Source organism: Mesoplodon bidens (assembly GCF_964165515.1).
Source record: "Mesoplodon bidens genome assembly, chromosome: 2".
NCBI classification, from domain to species: Eukaryota; Metazoa; Chordata; class Mammalia; order Artiodactyla; family Ziphiidae; genus Mesoplodon; species Mesoplodon bidens.
In genome coordinates, this window is record NC_138177.1 from 105,232,315 (window position 1) to 105,251,992 (window position 19,678).

Here is a 19,678-nt window from a genome sequence, read left to right on the forward strand (position 1 = left end):
TTTCATTTTGCCACTAATGTAAAGCTTTTGATGACAGGTGGTATGTCCTGTTGGTTGAAGACTTGGGCTCAGAGCTAGATGGATGTGGGTTTGAATCCTGACTTTCCCACTTATTAGCTGTACTATCTTAGCAAGTTGTAAGGCCTTCATTATATAGGTAGGTTTCTACATAGGTCTCAGTTTGTATACAGCCTTATAGGGCTGTGAGAAGTAAATGTGTTCATATGTATAGAATGTTTAGAACTCTGCCTGGCACAGAGTAAGTGTTCACTGTTGAGTTACACATAACTGGTTATACTATTGAGAATCTGACTACTGTGAACAGTTACTTCATCACTCTTTAAAGACAAGACACTGTTAAGTTATCTAGGACTTGGTTTTTCTCTCTCTTCTTCTATGCCATCTTATTTAGAAATTAAAAATCCTTAACGTGATTGATATGTTTAAATGTAGGATTAAATATCCAAACACAGCTCACGTGTTCATGTCTGCTCTTGAAACTAAAACTTGACAATTTGAGGCACGAATACTATGTCATTTGAGTCTATGAGAAATCTAAGGCCTTGAATCTAGAGAGACTGTATCACAGCTGAGGCTAACTCTACCTAGACTGTTGCTCCAACAGGGCATTATGCCTATGGGTTTCTCCAAGGCCTAACTCAAGCCTCTCACACAGTCGGTGTTCAATAAATATTGGTAAGGAATGAATTGTTCATTTCAGAGATTTTTGCAGGAATCCAGTTGATTAATAATGATTTGACTTTTGTCAAACTATCTCCAATTGGGTGAGTTCTGTATGTATAGGTACAAGCGAAAAAGGAGGAGAAACACTTCCTCTTCTCTACAAGTAGGGAAACCCAGTAACTTTCCAAATAATAATACTGCGTAAGTAATAATATCAGAAACCTCCCCATTGTACTCTCCAACGTTTTGAAGGCCTCGGACCATAACATTTTAGGACTGGAAGAGGTCTCCTAGGCCAAGCTCCTGATTTTACAGAGGAGAAAACAGACTTGGAGAGTTTAAGCCGATCGTCCAAGGTTCCACAGCTCGTCGAAGGGCAGAGTCAGGACTGGAAGTCTGGTCTCTGAAACCTGTCAGCCCAGAGTCATTTCACCAGCCTCTTGGTAAAACAGTGCCCTTTGATTTAAGCATATCTTTTAATAGACAAACCGGGTGTAAAAAAGGAGTATCAAAGTGGCGTACCGATGACAGCATTCGTCAACTCTTGCAGCGACCAGTTCACCCGCGCATGTATGCAGGGAGTTGCACGCCGCCAACAGCTTCGCTTATATCGCGCCAACCTTAGGGTAATGCCAGTAACGCTGACCTGACTCCTTTATTTGTATTCATTTATTTAGCGAGCGGGGGCAATGGCTGGGTAATGCACTCTCAGCTGTTAAAGATGAGGAGGCAAGACCCACCATCAGAGCGCATCTTGAGAGAGCAAACAGCATTGGAGGTGGGAAAACAACCAGGGGCAGAATGAATGTGTGCGTGGGGACTTCTGCTAGCGAGTGGGCAAGAGGGCGTGATCAGATTACTGGAGGTTTTAGAATTTTTATATCAAGACGGAGGGAACCAAATAACCCAACTAACTCTTCCAGAGAGCCCTGAAAAGTTGGAAGGACCTAGTTTAAGGGAGGGAATCCCTGCAGCTCGCGGCCACGTTCCACCCCCCCCGCCCCCCCGCCCCAATCCGGCTCTTCCCCGACGACTGGGACCCCCACCCGGCGCCCCAGCCCGGGCGCACAGCAGCCCAGCAGTTCCCGGTACTCCTCTCCTCTCCCTCCCTCCGCAGTCCGAAGGGAAAGGCAAGCTGTGGCAGCGCTCGGGGTTCATCCTTCAGCCTGAGAGGAAAAGGGGGAGGAGAGAGAGAGGAGGCGGGCGGCGGGAGGAGGAGTTTCTCAGCGGCCCGGAGCTCCCGGGGGGACCGCGGAGGAGGAGCGCCCTTCCCCCCGCACGCTGATTGCTGTGGCGTCCTGCCCGTCCCCGCCCGCATGTGTGAGGGGGAGCGAGTGCGCTGGGTCGGCCCGATGGGGGTAATCGAGGGTTTCGGGGACGCCGAGCGGCGCTTTCCTCTTCCCAGTGAGTGAGGGAGGGAAGTCGGCGGCTCTCGTGCCCGGCCACTTTCCCTGCGCGATTCCCTGAGCTCCCTGCAGGAGGAGAAAGTCCCCGGCGGGTCCGGATGGCGTAGTTGCGCCGCGGCGCAGCAGCTGCCGGAGCTCGCCGCCGCCGGGCGCGGGGCGGGGAAACTTCGCTCTGCTTTCCTCCAGCTTGTGGCGGGTGGATCTCCGCTTGACACTTCGCCTCCAAGGTACGCGCCGGCTCGGCCCCGCGGCACTGCCGCCGGCGCCGGGACGCCCTTGGCCGCACCGCTAGCCCAGCACCCGTTCCGGCCGAGGGCTCTGCAGGCTGCGCGGTGCCTGTCGGCGTTGCGCTGGGGTCCGCGCCTGTTTCCCGGCCGGGGGTTGCTCCGGCCGCCCGGACCCCCGGGCTTGTGGGGGCGGCGTTGGTCTGTTAGTGTTTACACTCCGAGGTGCGTGGGCAGCGGCCGCCCCGGGGTGGGCAGCGCTCGGGGCGCTGCACTGTGCTGGCGAAGACATCTACTCCGCGCCTGCCCTCACTCTTCCTTTCCGCAGTTTCTTACCTCCGCGGGGCGCGCTGGCCACTTCCCACTGCGCTCGTGACAGCGTCGGTGGGAGAGATTTGTTGTGGGTTTGCACGCAGTTGCCGTTGCAGAGGCTGCGGCCCCGGGACTCGAGCACCGACGTGAGCTACGCTCCCTGCGGGCCGCGCCCTCGGGGTGCGGTGCTGGAGGCGCCGAGCGCTGCAGCTCGGAGCCCCGCAGAAAATCCTCCTTCCCGCGTTAACTTACTAGCCACCTTAGCCAGTTTATTTGGTTAGAATACGCTGGAAACGTGGACTGTTGCTAGGAGAATCTTCTTGCAGTCTTGTTCTTATTAGGGCGTTTGCCCCACTTTCCAGAATCATTTAGTGTAGGGAACCGGCTTGTCAAGATTGAATTACCTTGACAGAGTAGAACTTAATGTGCCTACAAAAGGAGCTGAGAGAAATGGGAATTTCTCTTAGCTGTGAAATGGGAATAATAACAGTATTGGCCTCATAAGGTTACTGTGAGGATTGAATGATTTAAAATATATAAAGTACTAGAGCAATGCCCGGCGCCAGGCAAGCGCTGCATGGCTCTTAGAGGTGCTTGTCTTGAGCCCAGTGGGGACGAGAAGAGCAGGGAGGGTACGGGATGGTAGGAATGACAGACTGAGATAGGGAACCAGGCTTTTTCTGAACCCCGCATCCCTTCCAAGAGAAGTAAGCGAGCGGTTTGGGACGAGAGAAGTCTCTACAAGTAGCAAAGCACATGTCAAGACCTTTTAATTTTTCTGAAATGGTACTTTAGATTGCAAACAGGTACTTCAGTGTGAAATTAGCTATTAATTTCCGGTAATAATAATAGCTCACGTTTATTGGGCTCAAACTCTGTGCCAGACACTCTCCTAATACTTAGGGCAGTTAATCGTTACACCAACCCTCTGGAAAAAAACACTATTAATAGCCCTATTTTACAGGTAAGACACTAGAGGTTAGTTACTTGCCCAAGCTATTACACAACTGTTAGTTCTGTCTGACTCCAGGGCTAGCTTAGTCACTCAGCAGAGAGCAGCAAGTGCAGTCAGATTTGTGTGCAGTGAGTCCAGGCGTCTTCTCCCATCCTTCAGCTTCCCATTTGAGTTGAACACAAATCTCCTGAAACACAAATCAGGTATCTGTGATTAATTTAGGCGATCTGCCTAGGGGGGCGCCAAATTACAACTCCTCTGAAACTGACTCCAAGTAATTATACATAGAACTCTGATTTGTATTAATTAATTCGGATCTTTAATCTTCATTTCTTTTATTAATTCTCTGGACATCGTTGGTCAGTGTTACATGGCTTCCTTAGGAAACAGCTTGGGGTTGGCACAGGAGGCAGGGAAATAATTCTTACCCCCTTAAGGGCTATTAAAATGAAATTGATTTCATGCCATTGTGTCAGCTAAAGGATGTTGCTGTTTCTTGATGTTCTCTGCTTTTGGCTTTAATTCTGCATTGTTTAGTGTTTCAAGGCTTCAGCATGTTTTCAGCTCTTCAGTTTGTCTTTGTCATTTGTCAACTTTAATTTTTCCTGTTTTGATGGAATCTGACCATTACATGGCAGCTTTGCTTAACAACTGTTGATCCAGCTCATGTTTTTAAACATAAAAATCACCAACTTACTTTTGAACCCCAGCACTTCAAAGGCGACCCCTGGGGAATTCATTGTTATGTTGAATATTAACCAATAGGGGGAGCATAACACACTATGTATTGATGTCCGTTAGGCACCTAAACCAGTTTTTAGAGTATTAAACATACATTTCAGGAATGGAAATGTTGTGGCTTTATCTAGCAAAATAACCAAGTTGCCTTCCGAGTCGACTATGGAGAACTGGGTTTAATTTCAACTGATTACTGTTAAGAATGACTTTGAGGACAGGGCCTACATGTTGGATATATGTCAAGAACTCTCTGGTGTCCAGACAGATATTAAGTACACACACAGTTTATTGCCATTTGTTTTCCTTAAGAGGCATATGTAAAATAATTTTGTGTACTTTGAATGATATTTCAGATTATCTAGGAGAACTGGGAGTCTGGAGAGATCCATTGTGAATCCTTTTGTAATGATGCTCATTTGTCTTTTGTAGAAAACTGGATATAGTGAATTTGTTCTCAGGGAGGTTGGTGTACTCACAATCCTGTCATTATCATTTTTCATTAACATCTGAGTGCAAGACGATAAGGGATTGTTATGCTGAGTAACAGCATTTCTATTCCAGTGCATTTTTCAGAGGCTTGTATTTTAGTATGGCAATAGTTCAGAAGTATCATATTTGTTTAGTATAGATGCGGTGTGTCTATAGATAAATATATAAACCATATTTAGGAATCAACATGCTTGCAAAAACAGTTAAACTGACTTTTAAAAAAGGTTTTCAACCTTTGTCTGAATTTTGTAGGCCAGTTTCCTTTCTTGTTTCTTGAGTATGAGGTAGTAGGGACTTAACTTTATTTACCAAGTTAGGGGTCAGGTGGATCCTACTTTATTTTATTTTTTAGAATTCGTTCCCATTTATGTATGTATGTATGTATGTATGTATGTATGTATTTATTTATTTATGGCTGCGTTGGGTCTTTGTTGCGGTGTGCGGGCTTCTCACTGCGGTGGCTTCTCCTGTTGAGGAGCACGGGCTCTAGAGCGCAGCCTCAGTAGTTGTGGCTCATGGGCTTAGTTGCTCCGCAGCATGTGGGATCCTCCCAGACCAGGGCTCGAACCCGTGTCCCCTGCATTGGCAGGTGGATTCCTAACCGTTGCGCCACGAGGGAAGCATGTGGATCCTATTTTAAAATACCTTTCAAATTTAGTTCTTTCTTTCTAAACCTCAGCATTGCAGTTACATTTCAGAGTAGCATTTTGTTTAGAGTCTAATTTAGTCTTCCAGGGTCTCATCTAGTTTACTTATTCAGCAAACATTTATCAGGCCCCAACTCCCTAATAGGCTTAAGGTTCCTGGTGTTGGAGTTTGACAAATTAACCATCCTCTTTCAGTCCTGATAGCAGGAGGCCTTAAGGCTTCCTAGGGCTTAGGCCTATGCACATTGACAAAATTTTTTGCTTAAAGAGAACTATTGTCCCATTCTTTTTTTTTTTTTTTTTTTTTTTTTTTCTTTTTCTTTTTGCGGTATGCGGGCCTCTCACTGTTGTGGCCTCTCCCGTTGCGGAGCACAGGCTCCGGATGCGCAGGCCCAGTGGCCATGGCTCACGGGCCCAGCCGCTCCGTGGCATATGGGATCCTCCCAGACCGGGGCACGAACCCGTATCCCCTGCATCGGCAGGCGGACTCTCAACCACTGCGCCACCAGGGAGGCCCTGTCCCATTCTTTTGAAGACTCAAAGGAATTAATCTTTCTTTTTTGCATGCAAACTTGATTGTATCTTGTAAAAGTCAGGTGACTCTTGCTTTTCTGAGGGCCTGCTCTGGGCCTAAGTGCCTAGGGGACTCAAATGTCCTTTGAGTACTAAGAAGGTGATCTCTGCTGGCTTCTTTAGTACCTAAGTGATGACCAATTTCTTGGGATCATAAATTTGTGGAAATTTACATCTTAAGCTTAACAGACAGAACCGTTAAAATTTAGAGGATGACTGCTAACTGTTAACATTGCTGTAATGTTTTTCCTGGATGAATTTGCTCTGTGGTCATTTAAAATTACCCCTCTTCTTGATAATCCATTTTGAAAATGTTTTGTTTTTCTTCTTTCATTGCTATTGGACAAAAACTACTTATAATCGTCAGGTTCATTAGTTAATGAGGACAGTCTTCGTTGTTTTCTTTCTTTCTTTTTTTTACTCAACATTTATTTTGAAAATGATTTTATCACTGTATCAGTCTGTCCACTGGAGTGTTTTTCTTATGTTTTTCAACTTCTTTTGAAATTTTGAAACTTAAAAAATGTTAACTACTTTTTGAACTTTGCATGACTCAAGTTAGATAATGTTTTTAAGGGTCTTTAACTTTAAAGCAATCTTATATTGCCTTTAGGAACATGGATAGTTTGGAATATAAACGAGTGAATCTAAGGCATTTGTGGCTTTGGAAGAAAATTACTGCACCAAGATTCATGGCAGTAATTTCTCTGGTTCCACATCTTCAGAGTAACACTTGGAATGATAGCATTGTCTTTTTGTAGCATTTCATAAAACACAAGCTTTTGCTAATTTGTTTGGTTTCTAGTAAAGCAGAAATAAATCAACACAGCTTGGAAGTGCCTTACAAAAAAGGATTTGGGTCCATTTCCTGGGCTCTGTCCACTTCTAGATTTCTTTTATATCTTTTGAAATAGCACATTTGTTTGTTAACTGACATTGAGATTTATTTTCTCTGCAAAGTTTTAAGATTTAGCACAGATTTCTGAGCATTCTTCCTTCTCTTAGGGAGAAATTTTTATTTCTCAACCAAGATGTGTGCAGTATTTAATGTTTGAAGCAACATTCATAAAATTTCTGCGTTGAGGCCCCTCTTATTTGGACCTTATTTTACTTGTTTTATTCTTCAGTTTTCCAGGCCAAACAGTAAGACTTAATAGGCTGACAAGTAGGGGTATAAGGGATGGAGACCATATTTAAAATTGAGATTATCACTGAAGGTCTGAAACATGGGCTCCAGAAGCACACCCTTAGGCTATCCTGATATCTCCTGTTCAAGATAATTATAAGAAAAAAAAGATTAAAGTCTGTTGTTAGTGCTGGTAATTCCTTTAATGCCGAAAGCTTCAAGTCTGGGAAGAGGACTCAGAGTGATATAAAAGTTCATTTTTAGGATTTAATGTTAAATTGTTGCCACAGTAATAATTTAGAATCAAGTCTGAAGTATTAGCTCTGTTTTCACTTTAAGGAAAAGGATGGTAATCCAGAAGCATAGACTTTCCCTGCCTCTAAGACACTGGGCTCTGGGAGAAAGGGGACTTAAGAATTCCGTGCTCTTTGCAGAAGAAGGAAGAATTGGGTGCTGTTTGTTATGTCCTTCCAAGCACATAATTCATTTTTCTGGTACATGCTGAAGGTCAGGTTTTTGTTTGAATTTGCAGATGGACCATTTGTAAAAACACATTCAAGTTGATTAGTCCCTGAAAAAAAAATGATCTTTAGAAAATAGTCTTTACAGATCCTAGTCCTTGAGTTTTCCTTGTGATCAGATTGCCCTGGGAGAAGCTCTGGAGTTTACAGGCATGATGACTAACCACCAGTGATGGGTAAGAACACCAAGTGGACCAGGTGGAGGGTCTAGCAGAACTTTGGAGTTCTTTTTTTAAATTCTTATTATACTATTTTATTAATGGAAACTTGATGAATACTTAATTTCAGTTGGTGTGTGAAAAGATTTCCTTTTGGGAGTATAATTCAGTTAGCATTTTTAGTAATTTATGTGTTTTGACATATGAAATTGGTCATTGGATGCAAAAATACACTGGTGGCTATTTGCAAATTTCATTTCATAATTAACTGTATGATGATTGCTGGAGCAGAATGTTGCTTTTTTTTTTTTTAATACTTGGAAGGTTATTTGGGGTGAAATACTTAGATTCCAGTCTCAAAACCCTGTGTTCATGTGGTACCCTAAGTACTTTTGTGTGATACTCCCTGTGTTGTTTTATCTCTTCTCTGTTTTTTTTTCTTTAAAACAAAACATACTCAAACACAAAACTCTCCTTCTAAGTGTCCATAAAGAATAAACGTCGCATTTTGTTATATTCTACTTTGTGCAGTTGGCTGGCACAAAATCAACTTCGAGGGAAAGCACCATTGACTCATTACATACATTTTGCATCAGTGCAGTGTAAGGTCTTCCCTATGTGTGTGGGAGAAGTTTCTGATCTTCTAAATGGGCATGTTTACTATTGCTGTTCTATCTCTTTTTGTCAAAGCCTTTCTGAGCAGACATTCCTCTTGGTTTTCTTATTTTTGTGTCTTTATAGAGATAGTTACTTGTTGTGTATTCATGATATACCATGTGAATCACGAAAAATGTGTAGCACCTGCCTTTTTGTTTTGAGTCCATCATACTTATCCATTACAATGCTGTGCAGCCATTGGATGCATCATGTTTTTGACACAGGAGCCAGGGGAAGGATGACCTACTTGATACATTTCATTTTTTTTTTTTTTGGTACTTATGCCTTTTTTAGTTCGAGGCATCTTTATTTCATTATTAGAGTGGCTGCTGTCTATGATATTCAAGGTTTTAATTTCATTCAGTGTGGGCAAACAGGGAGGTTTCATGTAGAGGCAGTTCTACTAAATAAAAACAAACAAAAAACCAAAAGAAAAAAAACCCCACTTCCAGAAAGTATCGTATATAGATACGTTGTTGGGTGAGGATTTGGTAATGTTCAAATGGGAGATAACTGAACACACAGCAGGGTCCCACTTAGCTTAACTGAGTAGGGAGGCTAGGAGAGAGAGGGGAGTGTCTAATTTATTAGGAGAAAATTCACTTTTGCATAATAATAAGCATTTAAATGTTTTCTTTGGAATTCATATATATTTCAAGTAGTTATACAGGTAAGAGATTTGCAAAAGAAATTTTGCTAAGGTTGAGGTTCTGTAGTTGGCAACTCTTTTAGCTCTGAAGATCCTGTTCTCTGAAGCCAGGAAAAAACAGCCTGTTTCCAATTATAAATCACAAAAATAGGGAAATTAGGCCAAGAAAAATGATCATTTGGGGGTTGGGTTGCTTTTTTTCAGAGGGTAAAGGAGAAAGGACCATAGATGCACATTTAAAAAAAATCTGCTAGTTATTCTGTTGGTTTTCAAATGTTTTTCAAGCATTCTATATTGGAAATTAAGAATAATTTTAGGATTAAAGACTCTTCCTCCTTCAGCTCCTTTTTGTTTCTCAGAGAGCAAACAGAAGAGCAGTTAGGCAGCTTCTGCTGAGACTGAGGGGCTTGGTCTCAGTGTTTTGGGACCCAGCTGGTATTACTGGTAAAGCCTTTTTCTGTCTGAATGGTGCCAGGTTATGGGCTTCCAGCATCATAGCAGATAGTTGATGCTATGGTTTTTTGTTATACTTTATACTATGCTTTGAACGGAGTTGTAGTCCCTGTGGATTAGCATCACTCTGCTCAGGGAGAAAGACTAGCGATGCTAGTGTGAGAAGAATCAGAGGTGAGAAGCCTAACTGGGAGTTGGATGATGTGTGGGTGAAGATATTGTCCTCAGCACTTGTCGGAAGCAACTAGCCTTTCTTAAATAAAGCCTGCTGCTAGTTTCAGGATTAGTGGTCCCATGAGACCCAGGTGTTAACTAAGAAATCTCCTTTCTACCGCCAGAAGATCACCACGAACAGATCCTAGTTCCTGTTTCTCACACCTTACACCTCCAGAGTGCTGAATAAAACTTTCCTGATGGTACAGAATCTTTGATAACAACGTAGTCCGTCGGGGCCAGTGGTGTGCAGCTGTTGGCTCTTTTCTTCTCACCTCAGGTTAACAACTCGGTCTGCGCAGGCGGGCTCCCACGCCCACTGCACCGTGACCGTGATGGGCGGGCGCCAGAAAAGGTGCGAAGTGCAAAATTCCGTGCTTGTTTTCAGTCAGCATCTTCATTGTCCTCTCTTTGGTGCATCTGCTGCTTTACTCTCCCCCACGTTTTATTACCTTGGTTTCCGGGAACTACTTGTCCTGGTTTTCCCCATTTCCTGCCCGACCTGTCTTCAGTTTTCCTTCGCAGTCCTCGCTCCGTGCGGGTCGGCGTTCTCCAGCTTGTATCTATCTGCCCTTTCCCTCCTCTCCTCCGTTGTTCAGTGGCTCATGTGTCCATGCTTCAGTGACCACGTCTATGCCAGTAACTCCCAGTTTTATATGCTATACCCTATTTCCAGCAGCTCCCTGGCTATTCTGTAGGTTTTATTGTTAGAACTAAGTCCCAAACCCGACATACAATTTCTCTGTGGTCCCCAGTCTCAACTCCTTTATTTCCCATGTCAGTAAGTGGCACCAGTTATCAAGCTAGGAGCCTCAGGCATACTCAGTTTCCTTTTGCTTACTTGCCCCAGCTGAATCCCGCAAATCTCATGGTGTCTTACCTTTAGCAGATCTCAACTGACATTTTCTCTTTTTCCCCGAGTTCCAGGAAACTTTATTTGTGGACACAGAAATTAGAATTTCATATAATTTTCAACTTATCATGACGTATTATTATTCCTTTGACTTTTCTCCATCATGTAAACACCAATCTTAGCTCTAGAGTAGGAATTGGCAAAATAGGCCTGTAGGTCAAACCCTGCAACTGACATTTTCTTCTCCATTTCCAAATCATCATCTCACCTGGACTATTGCAGACGTATTCCAGTTGGTTTTCCAGGCTTCAGCATCTCTATCTCAAATTGTTCATCCATTATGATTGGTACCTTCTAAAATACAGATCTGTGTTTTCCTTTCTTACATTTTAAAAGTGTCTGCTGTTCCATTATCCTTGGCATGGGATATCTGGTTATTTACAATGTAGCTCAGCCTACTTTTTCAGCCATCATTCCTTCACTTCTTCTGGGAACCTCACTGTGCTCATGCCAGACTCCTTATGGTTTCCAGAGCATGCTCTGGGCTCTCATGCCCTGTTTCTTTAGTACTGGTCTCTTCTCTAGCATCCCCTCCTTTCCCTCCTTCCTTGTGGCCCCCTGCTTACTCATCCAGGCTATCTCCATGGTCAGCTTTTCTGGTGAAGCTTCACATGGCTCTTCCCTGGCAGGTGGTTGGTTGCTTCCTCTCTGTATTTCTCTTGCAGCGTTTCTCCTGCTGCCTCGTGAGAACTTACTTTCTTCTTCTGCCAGATTGTATACTTCTAGAGCGGGATTGAGTCTTACTATCTTTGTATCCTAGGTGTGTGGCATGGGCATGACATACATGTTGTCAAATTCTTCAACTTGGTTCCATTTCTGTTAAAGCTTGGGGGAAAGATCAAGTTTACAGCTGATATAAATTATAACTTTTGTGGAAAAGACAAAGGAAATAATCAACTCAGAATCATAGAGTTTAGCATTAGATTGGGGCTTAGAAATAATTCTCTCCAGGTCCCTCTAAAGAGGAGGACAACCAGGTACAGAGAGGTTAGGTGGTCTGCCCAAGTCTGCACAGCTGGGAGTAGTGCTTCGCTCTGCCCCTCTGCAGTATTCTCCACCCAGTAGCCAGAATGGCCCTGATAAAACCTAAGTCAGATGCTGTTATTCCTCTGATTAAAACACTCTCTTGTTCCTGCCTTTCTCAGAGTAAAAACCCCAATCCTTATAATGATCCATAAAGCCCTATACAACCAGCCGGTGACTCCCTTGCCTGTTACCTCTTTGACCTCACTCCTCTGCTTTCTGGCTTGTTTACTCTGCTCCAGCTGCTTGACCTGCTTTACCTTCCTCATACTAGACACACTCTGTCTCAGGGCCTTTGCATGTGCTGTTTTCTTTGCTTGGAATGTTTTTCTCCCAAATATCTACAGAGCTCATTTCTTTTTTTTTGAATTTAATTTTATTTATTTTAAAAATAAGAACAGCAGGTTCTTATTAGTCATCCATTTTATACACATCAGTGTATACATGTCATTCCCAATTTCCCAATTCATCACACCACCACCACTCCCACCCCCCGCCGCTTTCCCCCCTTGGTGTCCATACGTTTGTTCTCTACATCTGTGTCTCAATTTCTGTCCTGAAAACTGGTTCATCTGTACCATTTTTCTAGGTTCCACATATATGCGTTAATATACGATATTTGTTTTTCTCTTTCTGACTTACTTCACTCTGTATGACAGTCTCTAGATCCATCCGCGTTTCTAGAAATGACCCAATTTCATTCCTTTTTATGGCTGAGTAATATTCCATTGTATGTATGTACCACATCTTCTTTATCCATTCGTCTGTCGATGGGCATGTAGGTTCATTCCATGTCCTGGCTATTGTAAATAGTGCTGCAGTGAACATTGGGGTGCATGTGTCTTTTTGAATTATGGTTTTCTACAGAGCTCATTTCTTGTAGGTCCTTACTCAACACAAAATAAACAAAAAAACCCACAAAGACTCCCAAATACTTCCTTTCTCTCTTCTCTGCTTTATTTGTTTTCTTAGCATTTATCTCTACCTCACGTATAATTACATATCTTGTTTATTGTCGGTCTCCCCTGACTAGAATGTAAGCTCCACAAGGGCAGGGATTTTTATATGTTTTATTCCCTGTTGAATCCTCACACCTAGAAGAGTCCTGCACTGACTGAGCAGGCACTAGATAAATATTTGTTGGATGAATAAATAAATGAGAATAAGCAAGATTTGTGGATTTCTTATAAATCCAGTTAAATGTACATTTATGGCATTAAAAAGGGAAAACCATCAGATATGTCGAGAAGGAGAATCTGATTTTTAAAAAGCCTCATTCTAGACCTGTCAGACTAGAACACTGACCTCTTTAATTGTCTGACTTGATCTTTAATTGTCTGACTTGAAGCAGCAACCATGGATTCTCCTCAGCCTTAAAAGTGGTTTGGGAAGACTCCCAGTTTACCTCTAAAAGGCTAGGGCTTGCTGTGGTTTCTCTCTGCCTGTGGTTTGCCCTTTAACCCATCGGACTGCAAAGATGAAAAGTAAACATAGCATTAAAGAAAAGAGCTGGGGGAGAGGGTATGGGGCGGAGGAGCGGAGTTTCCTTGTGGCCCTGACATCTTCCCTTGGCTCTGGGCCCATCTACAGGGCTGCTCACTGGACCTTCTAGAGTTGCTTTGGGGCTGTACTCTAAGGAACAGTCTGGAGACTGCCAGGCCAGACTCTTAAGTTTTGCTTTGATGTTCTTATTTCTTTGAAAAGAAATGTTTAGTTAGACAAAAAGGACATTGGAGAAAGGATTTTTTAAAAATTAAATTACTGTCTTAATTTTGCAGAGAGGTTTTAACCCTTTTCAAGACAGCAGTTGAAATGACCACTTGTGGACTTCCCTGGTGGTCCAGTGGCTAAGACCTCTGCGCTTCCACTGCAGGGGGCACGGGTTCCATCCCTGGTTGGGGAAGTTCCACATGCTGTGAGGTGCGGCCAAAAAGAAAGAAAAAAAAAAGAAACTACCACTTGCTTCTCTCAGTGGTGCTGGTGGGGATCTGGTCCCTTGAAACCAATGACTTAAATCCAAGGGGTGGTAAATTATACTTCCGAAGAAGCATCCAGTTCTTGCGGGTGGGGGTTAGGTTGGGTGTAGAACTCATTGATGTTAGTGTAACAGTGATGGTAGAGGCATTTGCCCCCCTCTCTTTTTGTGATAACATCAGTATGGTTCCTACAGAGCCCTCCTCATCAGGACAGGAAGCCCAGCCAAGGAAGTCAGAGGCTTAGTAGGATGTTATTGGCCATGTATAAAGCTACAGCATAATTTAACCCTGGGATTCAAAACCATCAAATTGAAAGTAAATTGTCTTGAATGGAGCTGTTGTCAATGACCTAGTTAAAAATCAAAGCTACCATTTCCTGAACCCTGAGAACATATGAGGTATTAAGTGCTTTATATGTTATTAACTTACTTAATCCTCATAACAACCCCATTAGGGAAATAGAATCATTATCTCTACTTTATAGACGAGGCATGGAGGTGTTTATTGAGTTGCCCACAGTTATACCAATGGAAAGAGGCAGGGCAGAGGTTTGAACCCAGGTAGGCTGGGTCCCCACCCTTTCCACTATACTATACTGTAGTCTGCTCCCAGAACACACCAAGCATGCTGTCAGTGCAGGGCCTTTGCACTTGCTATCCCCACTGTCTCGCATGCTTTTCCTTCGGGTATTCATAGCTCTACCTCTCGTTACTGTGCTCAAATGTCACCTCATCTGAGAGTCCTTCTGAAAAGGGTTCTGGTCACTGATCCCACTTTGGGGGAGTGTGTTCCCTCCACACCACCAAGCAATTCTCAGACACTGGCAGGGTGTCTAAGAATTCAGCTCAGCTCTGACACTATCTGCTATCCACCCAGAGATAGCATCATCTTCCACAGGTTAAGGACTCAAAGACCACTGTCCACTTAATTCACCAGTCAAAAGCCCAGGTTATTACCTGGGATTTTGACCCACTGGCTGCAGATTGGAGGTTCCCAGGACCTCCTCCTTGGACTTCAGACACCAGTCCCAGTCGCAGGTCCACATTGTTACCTGTACTTCTGACCAGGCTGGCTATAAATCAGAGATTCCCATAACCCCACCTTGGACTTGATTAGCTTGCTAAGAGCAGCTCACAGAACTCAGAGAAACATTTTACTTATTAGATCACCACTTTATTATAAAAGGATATAAGTCAGGAACAGCCAGATGAAAGAGAGGCATAGGGCAAAGTATGTGGGAAAGGGGCACAGAGGTTCCATGCCCTCTCCAGGTGCCCCACTCTCCCAGCACCTCCATGTGTTCACCAACCAGAAGCTCTCTGGACCTTGTCCTTTTGGGTTCTTATGGAAGCTTCTTCACATAGGCACAACTGATCAAATCATTGGCCACTGGTAATCTCCTGAGGATGGGTAGGGGGAGGGGGTGGGACTGAAATTTCTGATCCTCTAATCACGTGGTTAGTTCTCCTGACAGCCACCCCCCCCATCTTTAGGTGGGGTCTAAAACTGACCTCATTAACATAACAAAAGACACCTTTCTCTCTCTCTTGTCACTTAGGAAATTCCAAAGGTTTTAAGAGCTTTGTGCCAGAAACAGGATGAAGACCAATTACATATTTCTTATAAATCACAATATCACACGTTCCCTGACCACCCTATCTAAAATAATATTTCTCCTCTCATCATTCTTTCTCTGTAACCTGCTTTATTTTTCCTTCACAGGATTTACCACCATTTGACACATTATGTATTGTCTGTCTCTCATTAGAAGGTAAACTCCATGAAAACAGTGTCATGTTTAGTTCACTGCTGTGTCCCCAGCTCCCTGAACAGTGCCTGGCACATGGTAGGTGCTCATAAATAATGAATGAGTGAAGTAAAATAAAACTGCTGATTGAGCCTTGCCTCTGTGGTTTCAAAACAAAATAACTTATCCCTTATGTCAGATCTAATCAGACTGCCCCTGTCAGAAAGTGAATGTGCAGGGCCTGGTTGGTGTCCATAGGGGAGGAGCTCCTGTTTGTCGTGGTTAAGAGCATAGGCTGTGGAATCAGACAGACCTGGGCTCAAATCCTGGTGCCAGGATTTATTAGGTGGTGACCTTGGGGGTGGTTTAGCATCTTAAGCCTCACTTTTCTCACTATAAAGTGGAGTTAAGGGCATCTGTCTCCTTGGGTTGTTGAGAGGTTGAAATGAGAAATTGTGAAAAACAGTGCAGGTGTTCAGTAGATGTTAACTGAGATGTTTTGTGAGGTCAGAAGAAGAAAGCAGGGTGTTAGCCTCTAATCAGAAGGCGAATGTTGTAGAAACACGGGAATGACCACAGAATAATTACAAAGCAGCCTGTGGATAAGTCTTGGCTGTGCTACTTACAAGTTGTGTATCAGTGGACCAATCATTGAGCCTTTCTAATTCTTGGTTTGCTAATCTGCAAAATTAAAGGCTTGGAGTACATGTTATCTATTTCTAACATTCTGACTTGGCTCTGAGCAGAAGATAACATGGAACAAATCATACACAAGATCTTAAGGAGACAGTGTTTACAGTGGGCTGGGATTGTTCAGAAGTGGCTTTTGGAATGAGGTGAGGGGAACAAATAGATTTCGTGGAGTTGGAGGAGTGGAATAAAAATGGCAGTTTTGATGAAATGGGCAGATCTGACAAAATTCAGGTTTTGTGGTTGCTTGCCTTGCTTGTAAGATAATTCATTAAAAATTTTTTTGTTTCTATAAGTTGTGTGTTAAAAATAGCTAATGTAGTATTAGTATTTTATTTACACTTACATTGTCAAGTTGAATGTATTCCTGGGATAATACTTTCTAGTTTTGTTGTCATTCCTGCTAGCCATTACATGATCATGCATTTCAAATTTCCACAAGTGTGTTTGAAGTTTCATTTTATAGGAGAGATTCAGGATTAGTTGTTAGTCCTTATAACGGCAATCATAAGTAAGGTAGAGAATAAAAGATTTTCTTGTTTAATCTCTTCATATTAGAGGTGAAGCAATTAAAGCCCCAAATGAAGTGACTTGCCTGAGCTTGTAGCACATGTTGATGCCAGAATTCTTGCCTCTCTTGTCCCTTTGAAGCTGCCTGAGGTGTAGGTTCTTTCTTATATACAACTCTTACTTGTTGGCTTATCATTTATTATTGAGAAATGTTCTGATGATTCACCATCTTTTCATACTGTTTCTCATTGTAATGTACAAGATAGTATTTTATACTTGCGATCCATATGGTACATTCATTGGATGCCTACTGTATGCCAAGTGAGCCAGGGAGACTGTCATCCCTCTTTCTGGAGTGAACAGATGAGTGCGAAAACCATACCTGGAAGGAAATAATTACATGGAGATTTACCAACAGGGTTGAATTGCACTACGTTCTACTTCGAGAGAATCAGAGGAGGCCTCCTCAAAGAAGTAATACTTATACAAAGACCTGAGGCCTTGAAGATGTTTGAAATTGACCATATTAGGGGGACCATGGAGGGTCATTGAGTTGCAAAACGTGAACATCGCTTCTGGAAGCAAGGGCTTGGCCCTTTGGTAAAACTGAATTAAGGGGAGCATAGCTGGAGAAGATGCAGAAGATGAGGTGGGACTAAGTTGGCAACACCCAGCAACCATGCAAAGTGTTCTGGTCTTTATCCTGACCGCAGTGGGCAACCATCTAAGGGTTTTAATTCTTAATGTTTCACAATGCCTGGGCTGCTGAGCCCTTTCCTTACCAAATAATATGTTAAGTGATTGAAACGTATCTGTTGAGGGATTAGCCCCACCCAAGAGAAAGAATTTTATATTGGAAGTCAGTGAGAGGAATAAAAAAATGTGCTTAATTGTGATTAGCAAAATAGTCTGTTGCTGGAGTGTTTATTCTGAATTCATATATTTGCAGAATCCCTGCAAATATAAATAAAGATGTGAATCAAATAGTTTAGTAAATTAGTACATATTGTACAAAATAGTCTATTGGAGGTCTAGAAGGTGTAGCTTCTCCAAAGGCTTTTTTTTGTTGTTGTTTTATTTTTAAATTTTTTTCCCCAAAGCTTTTTTTAATGGCTTGGTGCTTGCTAGGGCCTGAGAATATTCAGCTGTGCTGACTTTGCTGGAATAATTGCAGCTTTGTGATTTAATAAGCCCTTCTGGTGATAGCTGATTCCTTTCCCTAGGCAGCTGGGTTAGTTTGGTGGCAGTGCCAGGCTGAGCTCCGCAGCCCCCAGGCTAAACCCCTGAAGCTAATTTGGGAATCATAAGGTAGAACTGAGGAGGGCCATGTAGCCAGATCCCTGTAACTTAACGCCAGAGCTGTTGAGGCAGCGGCTTTACTACCCTTTGGGAACAGCACTGCAATATTAGGACTATCTTTAGGACTAATATATTAGGTTTGGAATCATTATCTTTTGGTGATGAAGGGAATTTTTGAAATTCTAGATGACAAAGTCTAATCCTAAAATTAATACAAACTTTGATGTAAACTGTTATTTATATTATCTTGTTACTGGTAGTTTGCTTGGTTTTTTTTCAAAGACTAGATGTATTTTAATCATAATAACTGCAATGACTGTTATTTAAAAATATGTACTGTGTGGGCCAGGTGTTGTTTTAGGTATCATGCCCATATTCTGTCTCATATATTACAATCAAAATATCATTACTATTTTACAGATGAGGGGGTGATGGAGGCTAAATGACTTGTCCAGTGTAAGACATCTGGGTAAGCCAGGTTTGGAACCCCAAGAATAGTTCTCTATTAATTCTAGCTTAAAATTATAAGCAACAGAAATCTTTGGATGCAGAAATATTAAATGTGAAAGGTAGTTCCTGGAATACTGCACGGGTGGGTAAAAAAAATCTGTCCTACTTCCATGGTGGCGCAGTGGTTAAGAATCCACCTGCCAATGCAGGGGACACGGGTTCAAGCCCTGGTACGGGAAGATCCCACATGCCGCGGAGCAACTAAGCCCGTGTGCCACAACTACTGATCCGGCGCTCTAGAGCCCACGAGCTGCAACTACTGAGCCCGTGTGCTACAGCTACTGAAGCCCACATGCCTAGAGCCCATGCTCTGCAACAAGAGAAGCTACTGCAATGAGAAGCCCTTGCACTGCAAAGAAGAGTAGCCCCCGCTCGCCGCAACTAGAGAAAGCCTGGGCGCAGCAGTGAAGACCTAACTTACAAATACATACATACATACATACATACATACATACATACGTAAAATCTGTCCTAGTTTGTGAACTTGAACAAAACCTGGTCTTCACAACCTTGTGAGATGTGTACATGCCCACCCTCCCCTCTGTGCTGTATTTTCCTTGGGCAGTGAGGTCTGCTGTGCTTGGGATAGACAGAGGGCTTTTAAGGACTGACTGAAGGTCAGCCCCAAGAAAACTAAGGATGCTGGGGCCAGAGATGTGTTGGTTATACTCTCTGTAACCAACAGCAGTGAGGGTGGGCCAGGCCCTAGAAGGGCAGGGGAGAGCAGAGCCCAGCTTCTCTGCACATCTTGTACCGTCTGTGCTTCCTGTCTTCCTTTACTGGATCTTCATGTGGAATTCCTATCCACAAGTATAGGTAGTTCAAGAGTAATCCTCCTTTTTTTATTCCTTCCACTGGCAGCCATAGAATATTGGGACTTTCTTAGGCTTCAGGATAATAATTCTCTTTGGTAGAGATGACCTGCTAAGGATAAGTAATGATAGCTTTTATGCTGTTATGTGTACAATTTCATTTGATTCTTGTAACGGCCCTGTGATGTAGGTAAGGTTAGTTTATTTTCTTACAAATGAAGAAACTGAGGCTGCATTCTGATCCAAACCATCTTTCTTATCTGACCTGCTGTCAGAGTGTTAACTGAACATCCAAGCACTCTGGGCTCTCTTCAGTCTCTCCTCCACATGGTACCCAGGGAAATTGTTATTTATTTTTAATTAATTTTTTTTCAGTTTTATTGAGATATAATT

At 42.9% G+C, this 19,678-nt stretch overlaps 1 protein-coding gene across 6 annotated transcripts in view; it reads left to right on the forward strand.

Moving 5' to 3' along the window:
• Positions 1-1,954: 1,954 nt before the first annotated feature.
• The window catches only part of TGFBR3 (transforming growth factor beta receptor 3), a 200,822-nt gene continuing 183,098 nt past the window's right edge, over positions 1,955-19,678 (forward strand). For 2 of the 6 annotated variants that reach the window (XM_081226552.1, XM_081226551.1), the window contains exon 1: positions 1,955-2,317. The gene's annotated coding sequence lies outside the window, so the exon portion shown is untranslated. The remainder of the gene's footprint in view (positions 2,318-19,678) is intronic. The other 4 variants (XM_081226555.1, XM_081226554.1, XM_081226550.1 and 1 more) reach the window with 3 other exon arrangements.